The 26,501-nt window shown below is 36.8% G+C and overlaps 1 pseudogene; it reads right to left on the reverse strand.

Annotated features, from left to right (window-relative positions):
- LOC110592324 overlaps positions 1-25,711 on the reverse strand; it is a 34,931-nt pseudogene extending 9,220 nt beyond the window's left edge.
- Between the last annotated feature and the right edge of the window lie 790 nt (positions 25,712-26,501).

A 26,501-nucleotide genomic window follows, 5' to 3' on the forward strand; every position in this document is an offset into this window, starting at 1 on the left:
CATTAAGTATTAACTTTAACTGCTTTGGGTACTTGAGGTACAGAAGAGGGGAGAAAAAAGCCTTAAGAAGCTGTGTAGAGTGGAAAATCTTCCCAAATCTCTATTTATAAATTGTGTAAATGCTACAGTGTTTTTTAAAAAGTAAATAAATCTTTATCTCTTTTCCAGATTTTAAAAAAAAAAGTGTTTATATTACCAACTGGAGGAAAGTTTATGAATCCTCCATCATATTTGGCAGTAATAATAATCTTACAATTCTGGCCAAAAGAGATAATATTTAGGAAGAGTAAATAATTCAGTAATAATAGATGAGAAAAGAACTTTGTATTTATGTCTCTAGAATATCTAGGGACTGACTCCTCTCTAAAGGATATGGAAATGGGTTTTATTTGAGCCGAGAGCACACCAATCCAAGGATTCGGGATAGCTTGTATAGGTTCCAAGTCTTGCAATTTCCTTTTCTAAATATTTCCCATTTCTAAATATCACCCAAATTGTACTATTTTGTGAACTCCTTGAGGGCTCTATCTGTGCCCTTTGCATCTTTTCATCTCAGTTTCCTGTATATGGTAGCCCTTCAACTTATGCTTATTGACCTTAATCACATGCACATGGGGTCTCTCTGAGCATTTACAGAACCTCCCTGTGACTCTTCTTTGTGCTTCTCTGTGAGAGATCTCTAACTCTGCCAGCTCTGTGGCCCCTCTGGTAGGTGCTCCTCCATGACAAATACAGAAGTATTACTTGGAAAATATATGTCATGAACAAAAACAGTCGATTTAGACAATAGCCCTGAAAAACCGAAACCCAAGAAAAATGGTAATTTATTTGTGGGACGGGGCCTGTTTGTTGCTAATTGAAGTGGCACTGCTCATTTTTTGTACCAATACCTAAAAACCAAGAATAAATGCAAGATATTAGTGTTGAGAAATCCCTTCAGTCAAAATGTCCTCAACTAAATCCAAGTCTAGACAAGAAACATCTCCCTAAGGATCAGATTAAAGACAAAGCTCTAAAATTATTTTAGACCTAGGAAGAGGCACAGAAACATAGAATAACAAGACTGTTAACTCATGATAGTTATTACAAACAAATTAATGTTACTAATTGAAAGTAAATTTCCCATATTGTATGTAATTCCAGGCAAAAGCTCAGTGATAGACCATACGTTAAAGGCTGTGTGGTGAAAGACATCTATCTATACGAGGCTGATGTTATGTTTTGAAATTTTCATATATAGCAATTAGTACTCAAGCCCACGTTCCAACTAGAAGTGTTGGTTACCAAAAAGCTGTCTAGATCTGAGAAGGGTATAAAAAGAAAAGAGAATCATAATTCTAAAAATAAATGAATGTTAAGTCCAAATGAGAAGAAATTCTATCCCCCACCGCTTGTTTGGTACCAAAGCACCATAGGATGAAGTAATGTTTCATTCATTCATTCACTCATTCGTTCATTTATTAATTTCACAAATCTCTGAGGACTTTCTATGTGGAGGCAACAGAGGAACAAAATGAACAGGCTCTTTGTGCTTTCCTCTAAGCATGGTTGGCAGAGCACACTGCTTATTTAAAACTGAATCATTAAAATTTGAATCAGAAGGGATTTATGAATAGTGTTAACCGACAGCAAATAACACAATCTATCCATCACCTATACTACCTACAAGGGAATACAGATTTTCCTTCAAGATTCCTAATTCATTTGTTGGTCAGACACTTTCATCCTCTCTTATACCCACACCAGGTCCCAATCCCTGCAAGAATCACAGTGTATCATCACCAACATTAATTTGTAAAACCTATACTTATTATGAGGAATAATGCTATTAATAAGGGTTTAATATTCTGCTTTTCTGTAGACACGGAGAATATGTAAAAAGAAGCATTTTTTTTTTCTTTTATGCTTTTAACTTCAACTTCGAAAAATCCCCCTCCCCACTTAAAAGGCAAGACAAAATACTCTCATCTTATTGTTTTCTTACAGGCTCATAAAATTTTAGCTTTGTGTTACTTTTTCAAAGACTCTATTAAACTTGATACATGAGACTGGTAGGCTGCCACAAACTCATAAAAATCTTTTCAAAGAATTGCTGCCTAGCAGTGGAAATTGAATGGCAATTTCTAAGAATCAAGCTAATGGCTTAAACTATAGAAAATGTGAAGCCCACTAATAGGTAATTTAGGATTTCCCCTCTCCCCCCCCCACCCACCACTGGAGAGAACAGAACATGAGCTTGAATAAAATTGCACCAAGATCTTATTAATCTTCAGTCTGTAAAAGCTCAATTTTCTTAAGCAATGGGCTGTGGTACACATACCACAGTAAGATCTATGCTTAAAACGTTCTCCATATTTTGGAGCTAAAAGTTCTGCACCTTTTGACTATGTGGACACTTGTATTATTGTCAGTTTCAAGAGTTAAATATTCCAGCAGGAATTTGTTACTACACAGCTGTACATAATGCCTGAAAACCCCCTGCACCAATATTGCTCTCAAATTGGCAGCAAGTGAACAAGGGACATGAAGGATGCTTCAGCCCAGTAACCTATCCTTCCTTCTCTCCTGGGAGCCACTTGGCCAGCTTTCATCCTCATAATTATAATAAATTTGACATTTCATAGATAATATTGATTTCTGTATTTTAGCATTTCACCATAGGTGACAGTCTAGCGTCAAGAATGAAATTTCTATTGATCTCCTGCGCATTAATCTCTCATGTGTATGTGATCATTTTTATAAGACCTTTTACTGCACATAAATCAATATTTCATATTTCCAGCTATGCCAGAGGAGATGTCATATTTGTAAACTGTGAGTTGACACCTGCAATTCCTTCCTGTTCAGCTTCAACTGTTCAGTAACAGTCGATTCAGGGTTGGGAAAGGATCAAGCTCAAGAAACAAGGTAGATGAAAGGCATGAATGTAGACTAGAGTAATTAGCTTAATGAACAAAGAAGCCAGGTAGTGAAATGAAGTGAAATAATGTTTCTTCTACAAAAACTGCTTCTGTGGATATAGCATCTGAAAGAGAGTTTGGCTTTCCATGCTTGCTAGAGAGCTGAGAATAGATTTAAATGCCTGTGTTAATAAGGAACACCAAAATACTTTTAAATAATTGCTTTCAGAGAACTAACAAATGAATCACGGAACACTACATCAAAAACTAATGATGTAATGTATGGTGATTAACATAACGTAATAAAATAAAATTAAAGAAAAAGAGAACTAACAAATCTTGATGGATAAGAAAGTCACTACAATTTCATGAACGTTTGACATAGAAGTGTATGATCTTCCTACCCACAACTCCAATAGGTTGCCAATGCTGACGTAGTAGTTTTCAGGACTGTGATCAGTTTCCTAATTTTGCGAGCATTTTAGGAAGTAAGTAAATCATTTCCATAGTTCCATATTTAATGGTTTTCGTATTTCAAAAATAAGAGCTTAGAATTATGGAAGATTCCGATGAATCAAAACATAATAGTATTATGAACAGAATGTGAGCTCTTCTTTGTATGAATTTTAATGCAGAGTGGGAACTAGCAGGCATTTTTAACAAGTAAATTCTTCACTCTAAGGAGCTACTACTCTTATAACTACTTAGGGATCCACCGAAGTATTTATTTTGCCAATTTCAATGGCAAGTAAAAAATCAGTGTGCATTTCTATATATATAATCTCGTTGGACCTGTCTAAGCTTTATTATTTTCAAAACTATTTCCTACCTATTACATAATTGGAGTTTATCTATGACATATTTTAAGAACTTGGGGAGTAAACCATTGGACACAAGCTGATATATGTGAATGTTTATGCTTCTCCAGAGAAATTTTCCCTGCCTATTCTTAACACTTGCCGAGAGGTTATTAAATGCAAAACTCAATTCGGATATGGTCTAATACAAATGAAAAGGTATTGAGAATAGAATGCTATCTTGTGCAACATTTACATTTATTCTTTAAAAACTTGCTATTCCACATATTTAGAGAAGTACAGAACTCCACGCTTTGTGCAATAAACATTTTCAGAATCTGACAAAGATGCTTTTAATTCAATAAAGTGTGTGCTGGTTTAAAAAGAACTACTTAAAAAAAATTTTTTTAAAGAACTACTTTTTCCCAGATAAAAGTGGACTTGGAAATGTCCACTTTCTAGCAATTTCCTATGGTCACTATTGACACACTATTATTTCAAATTATATGTCATTTCACTAGAAGGAAATGCTACTCTTGCTTATTTTTTAAAGGCCAATCCTTTTTGCTGGTTTCTGAAACATGTTCATGGCCATAAAATATGTCAGCAAATGACTGTTTTAACATGATGACAGACACATTATTGGAGTGTGACTGACTAGTGTATGAGTGACTATATTTTGACAGTTGTGTCAGCTTTTGACTGAAGGAGCACAATTAAAAAAAAAAAAAAAACCCACCTAGACTGAATGGTAAGGTATTACTGAAGAAGTCAGCAGGTGGAATGTATCTTTACAAATACTTTAGTTTCTCAAATGTCAAAAGAATTAGGCGTGAGGTTTAGGCATTATAAAATTTATTTCATTTGAGAACCAATTAACATTGCAAAGAGCCAGCCAGCAGAACTTTGTGTCCTCAAAACTTAAGAACTTTGACTTTTAATGTCCAAGGTGACTGGATCTAATCCTCCCATTTTGTCTTAGTTAACTTTCACTGTACATTTTGGCATTTTATTTCTTTAAGATGAAAATTTCTGAGCCCTGATATCCCAAAGCTGAAATGACCACCTACATTCCTTACTAATATTTATTCCTTAAGTAAATTAAATGAAGAACTACAGATTCGTTCTCTTAGGGAAAAATACGGCTTTAATTTTGTGAGCAAAAACTTTTAGCAATAATGGGACGTATGAGGTGATGCTTCCAAAATTATGGAGGGCATTTTTAAAATGTGTTTTTTTGTTTTGTTTTGGTTTTTGTTTTAAAGATTTTATTTATTTATTTGACAGAGAGAGACAGTAAGAGAGGGAACGCAAGCAGGCAGAGGGGGAGAGGGAGAAGCAGGCTCCCTGCTGAGCAGAGAGCCCGATGCGGGGCTCGATCCCAGGACTCTGGGATCATGACCTGAGCTGAAGGCAGACGCTTAACGACTGAGCCACCCAGGCACCCCTAAAATGTGTTTTAACTGGCACTGATGATTTTGCTACTTCTTTTTGTCTCTTTCTCTCCTCACACTTGTCAGTTGCTTTTTATATTTCAGAATCCGTAGAGATTTCTCCCGGACACAAAATACCATTACCTCTCTTCTCGTGCCTCTCCCCTCCATTGCCTGAATCTAATATTTAGTATTCTTGGTAAGGCTGGATGCACATCTCTTTGGTTTCTATGACTCTTGTGGACACTTTTGTCATTGGCCTCAACTATACTATTATCTTAAGCGTTTATATTTCTTTCTCTTCCACAAGTTGAGAAATCTTTTCTTTTTTCCTGTCAATATTCCCATTGTTTTGTAGATAATATATATTTAGTATATATCACTAGACGAGTAAGCAAATCTTTATGGAACGAACGAATGAATAAATGAGTAATACAATCAGTGGTGCATTTAAAATATGATGTTTTACAATGAGAGGGGTCATTAATTCGATGATCTGGATTACACAGAAGAATCCACTTCCTTATTTTAACAATACTATAAATTTAAGCTCCTTAATACCATTTTTTTTTAATCAAAAGGCACTTAGCATCTGGTAAAAACTCAGTAAATAATGTGCACAGTGTAGTAAGTTTTTAGCTTTTGGTTCATACAGAAATATTTTTTAATTTGTAAGTGCACAAAAAAGTTGTTCCATAGCTTCAGTATTTTAAAAATATGCATGCTGTTAGTGTTTTAATACAAGAAGAAATGAAGATTCTAACAATTACATTTAGAGTACATTTCTAAGATCTTTATAATAGCAACAATTTTTTCTAAATGCGATATGAAAAATTACCCCTTTTCTCTATGTTAACTTCCTAAATATAGATGTTGACTGAACATTATACATTTTCAGGAAAAATTGGGCTTAATTTTTCAAATTAATTTTCTGTTACTTAAAATGTCATAATTTATAAGTCAAAATTTCAAGTTCTAACTAAAAAATTTAAGAGGAAAAATGCATACAGAAATTATTTGAAGTCATGTAAAACCTGAAATTATGGTGAAATTTAGAAATGTCTAGAAAGTAAACATAGATTACAGAATTTAAAAGCTGGAATAATTTTGATTATTTGGAACCAATTAGTTGCTTCTGCATAAATTATACATTTGGAGTAACTGACAACAGTCCAAAAGATCCAATTTTCAAAATAAATTTGATGTCCTGAAATTATGGGATTGCCAATGACAACATGGACACCAAGAGAAAGAATAGTTTCTAGAATGAAATCAGGAAGGATGAAATTAATATCATGGTAGGCTTCCTAATATATGAAACAACAAAAGTATTTCAATGAAATTCAAGAATTTGATATGGTACAGCAATAAAAATTCCCAGGATTAATATTAAAGGATAGATTCACATAAAAAGGAGTTTATTAAATATATGTGAATTGAAATATATGGATATGTGCTGTATAGATATTTTTACTAATGGATTCTTATGGGGGCACATTTACCCAAAAATATCTTCACTGTTGAGTAATTAATATCAACTACACATAAAAAATTAAATTCAGATTTCCATGAGTTTTTAAAAAATTTTTTAGAATTAAAATATTGGAACATGTTAGGATTAAAAAGAAGTATTTAAAGAGACAACTATATAAATTAAGGATTCGATGGATATATTTTTGTTGATGTTTTTACCAAGAATAATATGGAAATTTTTATAGTGCATAAAAATGGAAAAAAAAGGAAATGATTCAGTTGCTTTAGTTGCTTCTTCAGAGCTAAAATTATAAGTAAAAGGAAGAGCATTTATTTTAATTATAATCAGAGCACAGTATGGAATATTTTTGTTCATGTCTTACTCATGGAATCTTTTAAGAAATTCTCACGTTAATTCTGGTTTCCCAAAATTTAGAAGTCAAAAGGAAAGCAAACATGGAGGATTTACCCACAAAAGTCTCAGCTTAAAAAATAATAACAGGTCTAGAGAGAACCTGACAAAGAATGTATTACTTTTTTAAATGTATGTGCCAACATGTAATTAAAAGTGGTAGTCAAACCTAAAGAACGGAAGACTACCGAAAATAATTATCATGTAATTAGACCACCTTTCTGTAGTTTAATTTATCCACCTGTTACTTATAGTATTTTCTTGGGAATCTCCAATCTATTGTTTCCCTTATAAAGTCCTCCCTGCTAAACTTTTGAGTGAAGTCAGGGGTCTGTGATGAGGGGAAGGGAAGTTTTCAATTTTATTTTTCCCTTTTTGAATCATTTTAATTTTCTACACATAATTGCCTCTTTTATATTTTTTTAATAAAAGAATTGATTGTTTAAGCAAGATGATGGTAGCTTTTGTTTTCCCTTCTCTCTCTGAAAATCTGCATCTAAAAGCTTTTTTAAAAGGCTAAAATATGTTGGGCACCTAGGTGGCTCAGTGGATTAAGTGTCCGACTCTCAGTTTTGTCTCTGGTCATGATCTCAGGGTCATGGGATGGAGCCCAACGTCAGACTCTGTGCTCAGCAGAGAGTCAGCTTGGGATTTTCTCTCTCCTTCTTCCTCTGCTCCTCCCCCTGCTACACATGCACTCTCCCTCTCTCTCTCTCTAAAATAAATAAATAAATTCTTAAAAGTAAAGCTAATATATGCTATACACACACAAAACTAAATGAGAAACAGAAGGTCATATATATAGTCAAACACAAAATAGAAGAAATCTTATATACATGTATGATTTTATATCTGTGGGTGTGTATGCATGTATGCATATACAATGTGTCTGGATCAACATGCATGAAAATGACAAAACAGAGTCATCACAAAGTTAACCTATTTTTCGTACCAAAAAAGTGCCTGTAATGACATATCTTTTTTTATCCTGGGGCTCAAAATATGTCCACTTGTCTTTCAGTACTGAAGTTAATATATTACTCAGATTGGAGAGACACAATAGCACTGTGAGTTAAGAAAGCAAATTTTAGAGCCTACTTCTGCCCCTTATTAGAGATGAGACTTCTGGCAGGTCACTTAGTTTCTCGGTGTTTTGGTTTCTCTTCTGTAAAGTGAAGAATATTTCCTACCTCTAGTTTTGGGTGTTGTGAGGATACCACAAGTTAATACAAGTAAAGCCCTTAGAAGAGTAAACTGCTATGCAAACATTAGCTAAGATTAGCATTCTCCCTCCAGATGTTCCCAAAGACTCCCAGGGTGGTTTGTTCAGTCCAGTTCAACCAGATTGTTATTATCTGTGGAAAGTCTGGTCAGTCAGCTAAAGAAATGCATTTTCTCAGCTTTGCTGCTATCACTATCACACAGTATCACCAACAAATACGGGCAGTCTGGGCAAAAGAAGAAAGATTCATTGATTCGATAAATATGTGCTGAGTGCCTTCTATGGGCCAAGCGTTCTCCTAAGCACTGAGAATACAACAGTGACCAAAGCCAAGCCACTACTCTGGTGGGGTTTGTATGTATTTTACTGACGTAGCTTATAGTCAAACCTCCACAATTTAGCAGTCTAAAACTGAGGTCACCAAATAAGTTGATTTCTCCCAAACTATTCTGAATTTTGAATGCTGTTGTAATGGGAAACTAAACAGTTTTCTGACAGTTCTTCCCCAAAAGGAATACCTTAAGTTGCTTTAGTATCTATTGAAAATTCTTCATCTTACACAACCAAGAAAAGAATATGACACTTAACAACTGTATATTTGCGTATGTGCGCGTGAGTAAATGTAGGGTTAGCAGTATGTGTTAAGTGAAATCACACCTGCAAGCAACAAAGTCAAAGAGACTTTCATTTAATTTGTCTTTTATTTAGATTTAAACTTAAATCTTCTAATTCCAAATTTCCGCTCACAGAAAACACCTTGAGAAACAAAAACACCTCCGTGCATTCAGGGATCAATGGAAAATGTTAATCAAAGTAAATATTTTGTAATCAACACTAAAATCTTAAGCCTAAGTGTAAATGTATACATATATAAGGTCCCCCCTCCCAGGAAATGTAAACATATTTCACTCTTTATCCATGGCAGCTGTGCTTGAAAAACTGATTCTACATGCCAGTGATGTAATTTCACAGAATTCAAGAAATAATGCTGATCAACAAACCTACCAGTAAAAGTCTAGCCCGACCAAGTTGTTTTATAATTGCATCACCATAGAAAGAGGAAGAATACAGAATATTGGTGCCTAGCTATCCTTAATCAAATTTGCATTCCTTGGTAGGAAAAGATTCAGTTTTATAGGAGAAAATCCCAACCAATGGAAAAAGGGGTATCTACCTAGCAGCTAAATTGAAAATCCCTTATGAGCACAACCAGACGGAGGTTATGCACATGCTTATAGACTCTTGCAGTGTTTTCCCAAGTGAGATTACATTTCCCATTTGAAAAAGGGAGAAACATGGAACTGCATTCACCTGGAAATGGTATGCTGTGATTCGGTACATCTTACTGCCTCAAATGGGAGTTACTTCAACATGCATTTGTTTATTCCACACATCTCAAAACAAGCTTTTTTCAGAATCCATACTCAATATTTTAGAAATCATTTATGGTGATAAATACTAACAACTAGAACTCGAACTCATGCAAGGTTTACTGTTTTTGAACTTCACATTTACATGGCTATATAATATATATTCGTTTACTCAAAATATAGACTGATATACTGGTAGATATGCTATGTAGAGCAGTGTGTAAGACACATGTCAGCCTTACCCTCACTTAGTTTAAAATATTATAGGGTGGAAAGTAAATATACAAATAAATACCTAATTATAAATTCTGATGAGTACTTTGGAAATAAGGAAGAGGAAGGAGACCCACTCCAAACTGTGTGGTCAGGGAAAGTTTCTAGAAAGTTTCTAAGAAGCTTTTTGGTGAACTGGGGGACAAGAGCATGTGTGAAGGCTTTGCTAGGAAATTATTTGACTAATTTATGGAACTAAAAGAGCTAGAGTTAAAGCTTGGTGAGAAATGGGGAGAATAATTCCAGGAGAAAATGAAGAGAGAAGTGGGAAACATTGGATGCAGGTTCCCAAGGCCAATTGTTTTAATTAGGGGAAAGGCATTTTCAGATTTATGACATGAAATAATCACACTGGAGAGAGTTCTGAGGAGGGCAAGTATAGAAGAGGGAAGACCAGTGGAAACAATGCCAGCCATGGATAAAAATGCCATGAAAATCTTGTTTTTTCTGTCAACAACTTTAGACATCTGTCTTGAATTGGTTTCTATGCAATTAGTAGAAACAAAATTCATTTTCTTTGAAAAACTTGTGAATGGTTGTCAACAATAAACAAAAACCATTGTCTATCCATATTTCAATCATGTGATGAGTTTACATGGGTTGTTATGGGATCCTAACTGACATCTGTAACACTTCCATATGGGAGATGTGTCTAATGTGAATGTCGGGGATCTTGGTTAATGGGCATGTGCTCTGTTCCAGAGGGGAATCCATTTCTCATCTCCATCTAATTTTTGTTTTATAGGAACCAGGGTTCAGTGCTGATAAATTTCTAGTTTTCCAAAATAAACTACAAATCTCAATTTTGATGTGAAATCTCCCAATGTTTTATGTTGGTTCAGTTTTTTCAAAAAACATATTTATGTTAATTTCCAGGACTTGTCAGCAATTGAGGCTTTGACCATTATAAGGTTTGTCTGGTTTGTGTGGTGAGGTGAAGAGAGATGATTTCACGTATATAAGAAGAGAATTTGATTAAGCAACAAGATAATCCACAAAGTACCTTTCTAAAACTAAACTAGTCTATGAAATCCTCAATATTTAATAGTTTTCCCAAAATAAAAAAAAATATGCCTCTCCTACAAATGAATTCTATGAAAAACTTTGGCAAGTAAGCATTCTCAAAAATGCCCACTGGACCCAATGCCTTAAAATAGAGATTAAATAATTTAGGAGACTCAAATAATCATATGTTCATTCATTCATTCATTCATTCATTCAACAAATGCAAGCATTCAGCATTGTGTTTGGCACTGGCAGAAATAGGATACAAGATAAAATCCTTGCTGTCACAAGGCTCGCAGTCACTGGGTGGGGAGGTAAATAAACAGGTAGGTCAACACACTGCAGTGTGTTGAATACTTTAAGGTGGGAGAGTGCAGTATGATACTGAAATATATAGAAGGAACATATAACCCACACTTGGAACTGGGAGGTAGGGGAATGGGCTAGAGAATATTCCTTGTAGAAGTTCCTTATGGCAGAAGGATAAGTATGCATCACCTAGGTAAAGAATGAGCATGTTTAAACACCAAGTAACTGCAAAGAATAAAATGCTTTCAACAAATTATAAAATGGCAAAAAGAAATAGGCCAACTATAAGAAAGAGGAATGCAGAACATTAGTCACACACAAAAGTACTAGCTTCAAACAACAAGGCATTTGGTGAACTTGTGGAACAAGTAGCAGCACTAAGATACTCCAGATAAGTAGCCATAAGAAACAGAGATACTCTTTCCAAACCAGCACTCCAGGCGACCACACATTTTTGAGTTAAGAGAGTGCACAGTAGGTTCTTTGAAGATTCCTGAAACCAAGCATCAGCTTTTCATGCATGCTGTGTAGTAAGGAATACCCGCCTTTTCAGTGACCCCTTGTACAAAAAAAAAAGCACAACATTTTCACTAGAAACAAACCATAATTTAAATCAGCATGGAACAGCCATTCGGTAATCCCCACCACCCCAAAGATACTCAGCCCTAATAAACTACCATCCATCTTTTATTGTAACTCTTGAGAACCCAGATCTTCCCCATAGGAACTGCCATAATTACTGTGACCATTTACACGCTTTTATGCAATTTCTGTCTTCAAATGTTCTAGGAAATTCTCTTCTCAGTACTTACACTTGATTTCAGAGGGAGGAAGTGGCAGAAATAAATTTAAAAGCTACTCATCCTTTGCTTATTTCTATTGGAGAGAATGATGTCAGGAAAGTCAAGATGCTGTGGGAATATGGTTAGACAAAGAATGAGGGAGAGGAGGACTAGGATGCCCACTGCAGAACGTTCTGGTGAGGCAGGGAATAAAGGAATGGCTAGCTAGATCCTGGGGAAGACAGCCCAGGGATGCAGTAAGTGGATAAATGAAGAGTAAGTCTAAATAGAGCTGTGACATACAGTTGATATATGCACAGTGATTTCGGTAACTACCCAGGATGTATCCATTAAGGGTCTTTTTATTTCTAAAACCCAATTTAAGCTGGCTTACACAAAGATTATTTATTGGTTCATATAACTGAAAGGTCCAAGGAGTATGTTGGGCTTCAGATACAACAGGAGTTCAGAAGTTCAAATGATGTCATTGAAACCAGGTTTTTCTCTTGTCCCTGTCTTCTAGTTTGCTGGCTTCCGTCACTAAGCACAACATGCTGACTTTCGACAGCCTCAGGGTTACCCTGGTGGCAGCAAGGTACTGAATTTGGTGTTCAGTTTTATGCCCTCCTTTCAGTACTTTATCTTATGTTCTCATTTGACCTTTTTTTTCCTCAATTTTTGTATTGTGTGAAAATACATATTATATAAAATTTACCATTTTGACTATTTTTAAGGGTACTAAACACATTCACAATGCTGGGCTACTGCCACCACCGTCCATCTCCAGAACGCTTTTCATCTTGTAAAACTGGAACTCTCGGCCCCGTGAGTATTAACTTCCCAATCCCTCCTTTCCCCCAGCCCCTGACAACCACCCTTCTACTTTCTGTCTCCACCATTTTAACTACTCGCGTAAGTGGAATCATACAGCAGTTGTCTTCTTGTGACTGGCTGATTTCACTTAGTGTAATGTCCTCAGTGTTCATTCATATTGTAGCAAATGTCAGAATTTCATTCCTTTTAAGGCTAAATAATAACCCATTGTATGCATATACCCCATTTTGCTTATCCATTCATCCATCAGTGGGTACTTGGGCTGTTCCCACATCTTACTTCTTGTGAACAATGATGCTATGAACGTAAGTATACAATTATCTTTTCAAGACCTTGCTTTTCTTCTCTTGGATATATACTCAGAAGTGGAAATGCTGGGTCAGATGGTAATTCTTTTGTGGGGTTTTTTTGTTGTTGTTTTTTGGGTTTTTTTTTTTTTAAGATTTTATTTATTTTATTTATTTGACAGAGAGAGAGCAAGAGAGGGAATACAAGCAGTGAGAGTAGGAGAGGGAGAAGCAGGCCTCCCACTGAGCAGGGAGTCTGTGGGGCTCGAGCGCAGGGCATTGGATCATGACCTGAGCCGAAGGCAGACTCTTAACGGCTGAGCCATCCAGGCGGTTTTTTTGTTTCTGTTTCTGTTTTTGTTTTTGTTTTGTTTTTTTTTAGGAAATGCTCTACTGTTTTCCACAGCAGCTGTACCATTTTACAATTTTACATTCCCACCAACAGAGCACAAGAGTTCCAATCCTTCTGTTTGTTTTTGATCAAAGCCATCCTAAAGGGTGTTTGTTGGTATCTCATTGCAGTTTTGATATGCACTTCCTAATGATGAGTGATGTTGAGCATCTTTTCATGTGCTTGTTGGCCATTTGTGTAGCTTCCTTGAGAAACATCTACTGAAGTCCTTTGCTTATTTTTGAATCAGGTTGTTTATTTTTGTTGTTGTTGTTATTGAGTTTTAGGAGTTCTCTATATATTCTCAATATTAATCCCTTATCAGTGTGATTTGCAAATATTTTTCTCCCATTTTGTAGGTTGCCTCCTTACCCTGTTTATAGCATCTTTTAACGCAATTTTTAAATTTTTCATGAAGTCCAATTTGTCTATTTTTTTTCATTTGTCATTTGTGCCTTTGGTGCGACAAGATGTTTAATTTTGATTTAAAAAAAAAGGCAAGACTCTTTTCCAGGATTTTCAAAAAAATTTTTCATTATCTCCCTGGCTCTGATTAGGTGCATGCAATCACTGTAACTAGACCTATACTTAGAAAGTATACAAAAAATAACGGGCACCTGGGTGGCTCAGCTGGTTAAGCATCTGCCTTCGGCTCAGGTCATGATTCTGGAGTCCCGGGATAGAGTCCCACATCGGGCTCCCTGCTCAGCGGGGAGTCTGCTTCTCCCTCTGACCCTCCCCCTCTCATGCTCTCTGTCTCCCATTCTCTCTCTCAGATAAATAAATAAAATCTTAAAAAAAAAAGTATACAAAAAATAAGAAGCATTAGGAAGAGTAACATATCTGGGGAAATGTCTCTTAACTGCAACATTCTGGAATGGTAATGCATAATACAAGCCACAAAATTTCGTAAGTGTATACCAAATCTGGACTCAGTCTTTCTTTTGTACGAGCCCTATACATATTTTAGCAAAAAAAGATACCCCAACAATGAAACCTTTCTCTGCAGTCACACCCTGAAACATACTCACTATGCTACATTTTGCTCAACAGATCAGTAGGCATCCAGAGGTCCTGAAATACAGGGCCCTGATTGTCTCAGTCAGTTAAGGGTCTGCCTTTGGCTCAGGTCATGATCCCAGGGTCCTGGGATCAAGCCCTGCATTGGCTCCCAGCTCAGCAGGGAGTCTGCTTCTCCCTTTTTCTTTGCCCCCACTTGTGCTCTCTCTCTCTCAAATAAAGAAATAAAATCTTAAAAAAAAAAAAGAGGTACTGAAATAGAACACAAACACTTAAAAATAAGTTATATTGAATACTCTTCTAGAATACTTTCTTTTCACCTCAAGAATGATGTTGTAGAACCAGAATAATTTTGGAGACCAATTAAAGCACAAATTGAAGTCAGAGAAAGAAATATATCTTAGTCTGTTCAGGCTGCTATAACAGAATACCATAGGTGGGGTGGCTTATATACAAGAGAAATTTATTTTTCACAGTTCTAGAGGCTACAAAGTCCAAGATTAAGGTGCTGGCAGATTAGGTATGTGGAGAGGCCCACTTCCTGGTTCACACATGGCCGTCTTTCTCCCTCTGTCCTCACATCGCAGAAGGTGGGGGGGGGGAGCTCTCTGGGGTCTCTTTTAAAAGGGCATTAATCTTATTCACAAGAGTTCCACCTTTATGAGTTAATCACCTTACAAAGGCCCCACCTCCAAACACCATCACTTTGGGATGGGTTTCAACCAATGAATTTGGGGGGCATACAAACACTCACTCTATACTAAAATCAAAGTAAAATAGTTACACATTTTTTGTGTGAATAACAGGTAACTGAAAGAATGCACTAGTAAAACCTATTAACTCATTAAAAGTATAAAGATATCAATCAAGTAAATATAGGTTTAATAGAAACCATAGGATTTGCTTGAAAAGTATGTGCATATTATAAGAAAGGAGAAATTATGAACAACTCTAATTTGAGAGATTAGTTGATGGCAATGACTTTTGCATAATTCAGAACTAATGGGGCAAGGGATATCCATTGAAAATTAAGCCCATTAAATTTAGAGCAAACTAAAAAGAAATTGTACTTACCTCAGTAAATAATAAATATGAGGAGCTCATTAGAAACTCAAAAATTGGTAAACCTGAAAATTTAAATGAGTCTGAAAATATTTTCTTTAATTATGAATTGCAGAACCATTAAGTGAAACTGGTATGAATCGAACTTGAAGGGTTTCATAGACAGTAATTATATGCTCTCTTAATTACATGTCCACCAATATCTTGGTCATTATTTCACAAGGCAGCATATTCCACTATAGAAAATCTCTGACCATTAGAAAGTCTTTCTTTTATTTGAACTAAAGCTTCTAGTTACTTCCTACCTTAGAATCACTCAGGAGAAAAAAAAAAAAAAGATTTATACTCAGAATTAAAACCATTGATCTCTATGTGATCCAACAAATACAGACTAGAACAGAAATATGGCCTCCTCTTTTGTTCGGGACATATATCTTCTACTTACGCCCCAAAATAAAAATTCATTAACTCTATTGACAACTTACTCTTACTGAATTCTGTGCTGGGTATTGATTGTTTTATAGCCATTGTTCATTTTCACTTCCTTGTACGCTCTCCCTTATACTGCTGAATAATCCCCTTCCACCCCTCATCCCCCTCACCTCCAGATATCCAGCTCCTAATCCCTGGAACCTGCGAGTGTTACTTTGTCTGACAATAGGGACCTTGCAGATGTTATTAAATTAACAATCCTGAGATGGGGAGATAATCCTGGATTATCCAGGTTGACCCGAAACGTAATCGTGCATGTCCTTAGAACAGGGAGGCAGAGGGAGATTTGAAACACAGGAAGTCAGTATGATGAAGGGAAACAAGAAGAGGGAAAAAAGTGGTGTGATGCAAGGCCATGAACAAAAGAATAGGGATGCTGTCCAGAAGCTGGAAAAGTCAAGGAAATGGATTTGTCCCTAGAATCTCTGGAGGGAGTATGGACCTGCCAACACCTTGATTTCCACCCCCATGAAACCCAGGTCAGACTTCTGGCCTCCAGAGCTATGAGAGAATAGTATACATTGTTTTAAACCATCAAGTGTTTGATTGTTACAACCACAGAAAACTAAAACACCCTCTCTTTGGGAGGGGGCAATCACATGAAATTTGGGACACGGAAGAGAATCCAAATCATTGTTTTCCTTCTAACAGTAATGTCCAGGTACAGAGGATTTGGCAGTGGCTCCTAGGACCTGTTCTATAGCTCAGCTTTTCATGCTGAAGGCAGCGAGACCCATTGGCAGTGGGCATCTGCAATTCCCACAAATTTCTGATTTCCTGAAATCTAGCAACAGCTTTCCACGACTTCCACCACATCCTCAGCTCTCCCAAATGATCTTAAGCTCCTGAATTTAAACGCTTCCTAAAAATGTAAAACAAAATAAACCCTACCTGGTTTGAAACACCTAGAGTGCTGTTTTCCTGACCAAATCTTGACTAATAACACCCAAGCTCTGAATGTCCTACAGCTTACTTAGAATTAACACAGAATATTTTGCTTCCGAAAATTGTACAAGGTTCTCATTTCTATAAATTAGCAGTCATGGGAAGAGTTAAATGTTTTCAAAAGCAATATAAATAAATGTGCATAAAGAGAAAAGTATAACATTTAATATTTACTTATTCCCTCATTCATTCAACAAATATTTATTGAGCACCAGCTCTGTTGGAGATGCCATATACAATATTAGAGATTCAACGATGAGCAAGCTAGGTGTTATTCCTACCAACAAAGTTGATAGTAAGAGGAGAAAAGAGCAAATATATAGGCAATTGAATAGAGAATAACATTCTGTGAAAAGGTAAGTTCACGGTGCTACAGAAGAATATAACCTTAGCAGGATCAAGGAATGCTTCTTGAATGAAGTTATGCCTAAGCCAAGACCAAAAGCATAATGGGAGTTACTAAGGTGTTATGTAAATGGAAGAAAAAATAATCCTTCTCTCCCCCACTTGCCACATCTGCCCTTTGTCCCTCCTCTTCCATCTATGAATCCCCACAGGACTCAAGCCATCTCTGACTTCCTTCCAACACATAGAAAATTATACCACAAGTGAAAGCAGATATTATTGACAGGCAATGAGCATATCCTCCAGTTATGAGTTTCCGAAATAAAAATCTAGAACACAGGGCAGTCATTTGAAGGAAGAGTTTAGCAGAAAGCAGAGGACACATCGAATGTAGAATATGGCTCCCACAGCCGCTGCTCGCTCACTCGCGCTGCCCATCTGGTGACTACTGCAGTTATTTGGATTTGATTACTGGCCAGCATAAGACTGTCAAAATTTCTGAAACCAAACATCTTTATGCAGAATTCTGCAATTTACTAGGGGTCTCTTGTTTGGATTGAGTGTTTCACACACCTGTTTTACTTACCAGGTCTCTCAAAGCATTTACTCATGAATCCTACTTCCAAAAAAAAAAAAAAAAAAAAGCATGTAGATTTAAGTCAGTCAAACCTGAGTTTAGAGCTCAGTTCAGCACTTACTACATGTGTAATCTGGGGCAAACTACTTAAATTACCTAGTCTTTATTATTCTGTAAAATGAATATAATGATATCTAACCTTGCTTAGAAATAATGCCTGTGAAATGCCCAGCTCAATGGCTGACTTGCTCTTCCTGCCCTTCCTCCCTTCCTCCCTTCCTTCCTTCCTCCCTTCCTTCCTCCCTTCCTTCCTTCCTTCTTTCTTTTAAGATAGTGCAGCATGTAATTATATTGCAATAATTATGTGCCAGCATCTAAGATATAAATTAAAACATTTTTTCCAGCTTGAATATGAGCTTATAATCAGCAAAGTCTCAAGACTTTAGATTTGAAACAATTTGTCAAATGGATCAAATAAGTGGGGACACTCAGGCCCCGACTTGCCCTTCTTCCACCCTCAGAGGAATGTCTTCTCAGTTAACATGGTCCTCTTTTTTGAATTATTAATGGCAACAGGAAAAAATTCTTCCTGGTTAGATCAGTAAATCCAATTTTCTATTGCCCACTTCAAGCATTAAGTCAAGCTCCAAATAATGATAGCATTATATCAAAGTAATGGACAAAATAGTCTATATCATGCAAAATTAAAATGTGAATTAATTTCCAAAGAAAAAAATATTTTCAGTGGTATTAGTTCTTTCATTCTTATTGCCTACTGGGAATGAAGAGAATTGCTCTCAAATCATGTGATGGATTGGTCCCAGAACAAGCAGTAAGAACTAATTCACCAATTAAGTTTTAAAAAATCCAAGGAACTGAGCACATGTCTAATAAAAAGAACATGGATCCCTGAAGGGAAGAAGAAGAAAGAGAAGGAGGAGGAGGAGGAGGAAGAGCAGGATCGAGAAGGCACTGGATCACAAAAAGAAGGCTATGTGGTCTAATAAATGAAACATTGCACTGAGTATAGGAGGAAGTGTTCTCCATTGCCACGTGACATTGAAGGGGACATGTGCTGCTCATGTTCCAGGGTCTGAAAAGGAGAATGGGATATAAGTGACTCATCAAGAACTATTTCAGCATACTCTGATATTTTGTTGATGCTATAAAAATGGCGTAATCTGCATTTTCTTAATCTACTTTGTTTTAGGAGGATTTATCATTATTACTCACAGAGTATGAGAACCCAGCAGGCAAGAACTACCTCTTTTCCAATTTAGTGCCCTGACAGTTTTCCTAGAAAAATGTTTTAAACAAAGCATACGTATGTCACATGGAATAGAATCAAAAGCCAGAGACAACTGCATGACTCTTAGCACGTCATTAAACGATATAAGGTTTTGCCAATTGTCCATGTATTTGGACAATATATTTGTCCAGGAAATTTTTTTAAGGTTGGAAGATATTTATTTTCTTTAAACAAGGTCATAAGTAACAAGGAACAGAGTAGGTCCCATAATCCAGACTGTGCAGGAGATCAGGGATGGGCAGTTGTTTCCTGGAAGGTTGGAGGGGGCCACCCATCACCTAAGACAGTCACAGAAAATATGGGCTTCGGGAGACTGCCCTTGCACATGGCATATAAGGGCAGCAGGGGAGGGGAGGGCACAGTGCTGTGATGAGGGAGGAGGGCCGTACTGTTGTTATGAAGAGTGAAATGGAAACCGTAAATGGCAAACGACATAATGAACATGAAATATAAACACTACAGCTATTCAGTATTAGGATCATTTCCTCCAATGTTAGGCTGGGGAAATCAGCAACCTGTTGGATTCCTTAGAAGCAACTATCCTACTCAAGTTACCATGAGATATTCATTTCCCAAAGTCAACTCACAAGCCAGGAAAGAACCATTAACATCTTTCTCACCACGTTAGTATCATTCAGTATTTCAGATTCAGGAAAGGAGGTATATGCACCAGGTTTCAGACAGATTTGACACTTCTGGCTACCAAAAGATAGAAACTCTTTTTAAGATACATGAGAACATAGCTGTAGCTGGGAGTGGGGGTTGTTTGGTTGTTCCGGTTTGGTTTAGTTTTTTATGTGACTGTCTCCTTCACTCTAGCAAGAATTCCTTGAAAGTAGCGGCTTTGCTACCTAGGCCTCTGATTTTGCAGCTCTGAACATGGTCCCTGACATATAGAAGAGATTCAATATAGGTGAGATGGAGGGATGGGTAGGAAGATGAATGGATAAGCAAATATTCATGGATGAGTTGTGGCAATGACAGGTACTTAGAAATATCCTTTAATTAAGAGAAATGACTTACATTCTTAGGTTCCCAGGCAAACTTTCTTTCTTGAAGCATGGAAATGCCTAAGAGATTTTCCTTATTGGAAGATGGAGAAATTTCTGCTCTCCAGACAAAGGTACAGAATATCTTCGAGCCAGAGTATTAACCTAAATACCAGAACCCTGAAGCACTGAAATGAAGGGACTAGAATATAGTGAGTGTGTAGAATCTGTGAAAATGAACTAAAAAATAGCAGCGCTGTTTTATCAAGGTTAGGTGCAAAGTAATTCAATTACAAATCTGAAGTATAAATAGAAACATTAAGACCTCTGACTTGGGGCCCCTCCCTTCACCAAGAGCCTTCAAGTCCTTTTCCCTCCCATGAGAAAAGCAGGGTGGTTAGGTTTAGTAATTGTCCTTATGTGGAAAATACCTGGTTTAGGTTTCCTATCCTAAAAGATTTAGTCTCATTTCAGCTTGGAAAAATCCTTCCTAGAAAAATAAAGTTAACAGGAAACTAAATGCTCAATGTCTCTTGTGAAAAGAGAAAATATATAAATACATTTGCTCTTTAACTCTGATTAATTGAAAGGGGAATAACAGAAAACTTTACGTTCTTAAAGCACAAAATTACCAAATTTCACTAAAGGGGAGACTGTTCGGGTCTTCACACACACATTTAAGTATTCACTGTCACGTGATCACTACCCCTAACCACACGGCATGTGTCACTTAGATCCATCTTGCTTAACCTTGCCAACTAATTATGGTTACACACCAGAGACAATGAAGGAAGGAAATTATTCTAAAGAGCTAATCAAAATATAAAAGCCACATGTCATTAAAAATGCAAAATTAACACACAAATAGCTATTCTTAGAGTCGGAAAAAAAAATTGTTCTAAAGATAGTCATTTGCTTCACATTTCAAAGAAATATTACCGTGACCATAGGAATGTCAGTAAAGGGATGTCTGTGACTGTAACACAAAGCAAACCATGCTTTTCTTAGGTGTAATGAATTATGGATTAATCTGTAAGATAACTATTTGAATGGATTTATTTCTTATCAACGAAAGTGGTTTTTCTTCCTTTAGAATCCTGCCACTCCATCCTGAAACTTTTTCAGGAGCTCATTGTTGTTTGGGTTTTTACTTGCTTGTTACAGAGACACATTCTTAAGAATTATTTTCTCTTAATAGTGAGCACAATCACTTTTCCTTTTATTCCAATGGTTGAAATATGTTCTCCTGTTGGTAAATGTGGCTCAGGAAAATGACTGACCTTTTCAAAAGAAATTTATAATTTTAGAAATGTAAAACTTAACATTCTTTAGTAATCCAATATTAAAATACATTTAGGTCGATCTATAAAATGCTCTGATTTCAACTATTCTTTTTTGAGTGTGCAATAGAGAAACTAACAATGCGTGTGGTTTAGAAAAATTCATTTATATAGCTGTTTGCCATGTCATGATGTATTTTAAACAAAAGAGGTACAGACAAAGGTATTGATTTTAGGGACTTAACTAAATAAACAGTATGTAAATTGGGTCTTTTTCTATAAAATTAGATCAGGACACACATATTACACTGCCTTTTTCTATAAGAATGACAGCTATTGAATTTGGCAGACATTGGAATTTGGTTAAAGAGTTACAGACCTTTGATCTTTGGATTACAATTAAATGAAACCATTGTAAAAGGACAGTGGTGGGCCAGCCAATTCCTCAAGCACACCATAGCAGCCAGGAGGCGTTACAGCTTAGTGCTGTCAAGAAATCGACTGCATTCGGCTCTAAGTCCCATGCCTGCTGGTAGATGGTGAGGATGGTGATGATATCCTCATTAGAATACACAGTAACACCTTGAGAACACAAGTCAGTGTTTTTCCTCCCCTTTAGTTTCGACCGTATACCCATGCTGATCCATTATACTTTCAAGTAATGATATAATACCCGGGGCTGGGGGGGGGTGGGGGCAGTTGCCTCATTTATATATATTTTTCTTAAGACTCTACTTGGGGTTATTTTTAGAGCCAGTAGAGAGAAACACAGAATCTCGGGTTCGAATTCATTGGAGTTTTAAGAAAAACGAATGGAGGGAAGGAACTTAAGGTTAACGTTGCTCATTACTTCCTCATTTGTAGGAATGTTTGTTTTGTTCTGTTTTTTTCCTTCTTTCTTTTCTTTTCTTCTCTCTCTCTTTTTTTAATAACACTTTCCTAATCAACCTGGCTGTTAATAAATTAACTTTCACAGTCATACCCACAGGAGTCATTCCCTTCAAGTCTTTGCTTTTTTTTTTAATCTTTTTTTTATTGTTTATCTTTTTAATTTTTTTATTCTTATGTTAATCTGCATACATTACATCATTAGTTTTAGATGTAGTGTTCCATGATTCATTGTTTGTGCATAACACCCAGTGCTCCATGCAGAATGTGCCCTCCTCAATACCCATCACCAGGCTAACCCATCCTCCCACCCCCCTCGCCTCTAGAACCCTCAGTTTGTTTTTCAGAGTCCATCGTCTCTCATGGTTCGTCTACCCCTCCGATTTGCCCCCCTTCATTCTTCCCCTCCTGCTACCTTCTTCTTCTTCTTCTTCTTTTTTTTTCTTAACATATATTGCATTATTTGTTTCAGAGATACAGATCTGAGATTCAACAGTCTTGCACAATTCACAGCGCTTACCAGAGCACATACCCTCCCCAGGGTCTATTACCCAGTCACCCCCTCCCTCCTACCCCACCCCCCACTCCACCACCATTTTTAAAAAGAGATTTACTGATAACCTTTTGGATAAGAGGAATGCTCTGTCCCCAAGTTCCTTATTAATCCACACTCTTCTTCTATAATTATTCCTAATTCTAGCAAGAAGTGCCCTAATAAACGGACAATAAACAGTGACTTGGCAAGTTTTCTTCATCTAAAATTATATATTCATAGCAACAAATAGGCAGGTTAGCTCTCTCTTAGGTCTTTTTATCCAGCCCACCAGATCTGTGTTCTTTTTTTTTTTTTTTAAACCTTCTTTGTTATGTCATTCTGCAGACAGAGCTCAGGCTGTTTCCTGTCACCCACTGGAGCAAACTGCTCAACAGAAAGCACAGTTGGACAGCCCTTAATTAGTGCTACTTGGGATAGTCAGTGTGTGAGCTTGTGTCCGCATCTCACTTAAACAGGAATAGAGCAGTGAGCATCAGCTGACAGTTTGAGATGCAAGACACCGGGTCCACTTCCACCTACAGTCATACATTGCATGCTGCACGCCTGTGAATGGTAGGAAAAATGTTGGAAATAATGTTCTGTATGTAAATTGGAGTCAAATTATTCCATCACATCTTACAGGGTATTTATTTCTTTAAGTGATCCGGTCCATGTTCTCCATCAAAAGCGAATGTGCAAAAAGAAATAAGATAAATTTCGAACTCACTTGCTGGCAACGAGTTCCTAAAAATTAACCAGACAGACCTGGCACAATTTTTTAATATTAAAAAAACACAAAGACTAACACTTTATAATTAGTTAACTGGAGCGATGGAATGCAATTAACTTAAAATCGACTGAACAATAGCCTTGGGATTTGCATTTTATTTTGCATTGGTATCAAACGTGCTAAAATGATCATTGATAATTACGATATCATCTATGTAACTTAAATAGAAATCAAACTGAATCCGGGTAGACTAGGTAACTAACATACTTCTTAGCCAAAATCTGAGCTTTATCAACTTAAACTTTTCACATCGGTGAACATAAAGAAAGATTTACAGCTTGACAAATCTCTCGCGGGATAAAAACCCAAACACAGAACTCTACCATCTGCTTGCACCCCTCAAGTTCAGATGACTGGCTATTCTGATAATTTTGTTACAGTTTCATCTCAACAGCCAAACCCAAAATTTGATACAGAATTTGGTTCAGTTCTGTGATGGTGGGATTTTCTTTGTTGTAGAACAGACACTGTTTAGTCTGGGTGAAAAATGAGATCAATATATTCTAAACCTGTAACTTATTATAAACATAACCTCCCCCAAAAGTGTTTTAAATTAATATTTTTCTAGTGGCTAATAGAGTCCCTTTAGGTTAAACGTGAAAGGAGCCTACCATGCATGTTTTCAGAGGGTAAACAGCCAACACTTCCCTTTTTTTTTTAAATCTCTCTGGAAGGTAGCTATTGTACTTTATACAGTAGACATTTTTAGAAACTGTTTTTGCTTTTTGTTGTTGCAGTTCAGAGGTAGGGTGGCGTTTCGGGGCTGCTGGCAGCACAGCCTTCTTTATAAGGATGAATGAAGATGAAAAGCAAGACAAATAGAAGCGAATGAGACACTGCTTTATGTGATTCATGATAGCTTGCCATAAGCCTGTTAGCCTCTGCCTGGCTCTCCTCCCTGAGAAAATAATGGATAGTTACAATGTGTATAGTGACACTGTCAAACCATCAGGAATTGCTGATTATAGTGCTAAATATTGATCTCTGCTTCACATGTGTCAAAATTCTTTCTTCCCTTAATTAGAACTTCCCTAAGCACCATACAAGAACAAACTGAATATATCAGATCTCTGTGAAAGGGAGGGTGATACTAGCATATAATTGTGACCTCTTGTCTCCTCCTTTTCTCTTGAGTTCCGAGATGCCTTCGGCTGTCTCTCCTGCCCTTCCCAGCCCATGTGATCATCATGCTCATTTTTCCCAATCTAACCATAGGAAGATTTCTCCTGGCCTCTGCTTTTCATCATTCTGAACCACTAGGGTAGTAGTCAGATGGCAGGGAGACTTAAAGTGCCAGAAGGTGCCTTTTTCTATTTGTTTGTTTCATGGTACACCGCACCAGGCAATGACCTGCGGCAACAATGTCATACAAAACGGAGACAGGTTCACCCAATCAAAGGGAGTTTTAAAATTAATACAGACCCCTTCATTTCTTCATGTGAGATCTGGGAAGGGCAATTTCAGGGTGCCATAGTCTTCCTGATTATCAGTCACATTCACTTCAAAAATATGTTTAAGAAACTTTTGTTATGGAAATAATCCCTTTTTAGCTCCAAAGTCCGCCATCAACTGAAGCAGGGTGAAGCTCCCTACTAATTTGATATTACTATTCAATCAACTTCCATATTCTGTACTCCAGCAGTAATGCAATATAATGAAAGGTGGTGATATATGGTTTCAATTTGCACCGCAAACTGAACACTTAACTCATTTATCTTAGTTTACCTGTAATATATTGTTATTTTTTAATCATGACACCATGGTGCATTTGCCTTTGGTTTGATGCGCTTGATAAAATCAATATTTCATTAAAAGATTTTCAAAAATTGTTTGTTTCAAACGCAGAGCCAAACCGGTTTGGCAGCCGGTTTCTTAGAAGCGAGGTCCGGCCTGACTCTGTGAGCATCACAAACGCCTCGTAAATACCTGGTGTAGAGGATCTTCGCCCGCAGTCGCCTCCCTGGTAAATTGACAAGGTCCTCACTCACCATATGGGCTTTCGAGGGGCAATAAATAGCAAATTCCGTTTTTGACCCTTTCGTGATAAACCTAGAAGAGGATGATGAAGGGAAGATTTTTAAGCCTCCTCATTTTTTTCTAAACAATTCCGACAGGAATCTCTGTCCCTTACAGAGAAACCTCCCAGAGTCCCGTAAGAATGCACGTTCCCTCCCATCGCTGCCCAGGTAACCTGGTTACATCTCACCGCAGGTGCTCTGCGTCGCTGGTAGTGATCAGGTTAGCAAAGTGCAGGGAACTAAACTTTAAATTGGGCTGAAGAGCCTCAGACTGCAATGGAGAGGTGCCAGCATTTCAAATATGCTGGTGCCCAATGATGACGCTGAATGCTTGTTTGAATGTGGCATGATTTGCAAGTAGAGCTACTTACATGAGACATGTTAACTAATGGCAACCGTGGACTTTTTCTCCCTTGGCTTAGGGATGTGGGAAGAAAAATGATCATTGGGCTGTCTGGTTAAAACACACATTACCCATTTTCTTGAAGCCATTCAGCTCACAGAAATCACACTTTTGCCTGTTTTCCCCTCCATGTTACACATAAAATATAAATTTATCACTATAAATCAATATCCAGCTATCTTCACAGCCTGCTTTTATGCCCTTTGGAGATAAATGTAGAATATGACAACTGAAGCCAGTATAACATCTCTGAATAGATATTTGGCTATTATATAAATACAAGGAACGCGGTGAAGTATAAGCTTATATCTGTAGATTTAAACAAGTTTGTCCTGTAAGATCAAGAAAGTAGAAAATGGT

The sequence above is a fragment of the Neomonachus schauinslandi genome, chromosome 3 (assembly GCF_002201575.2).
Source record: "Neomonachus schauinslandi chromosome 3, ASM220157v2, whole genome shotgun sequence".
Taxonomy (NCBI): domain Eukaryota; kingdom Metazoa; phylum Chordata; class Mammalia; order Carnivora; family Phocidae; genus Neomonachus; species Neomonachus schauinslandi.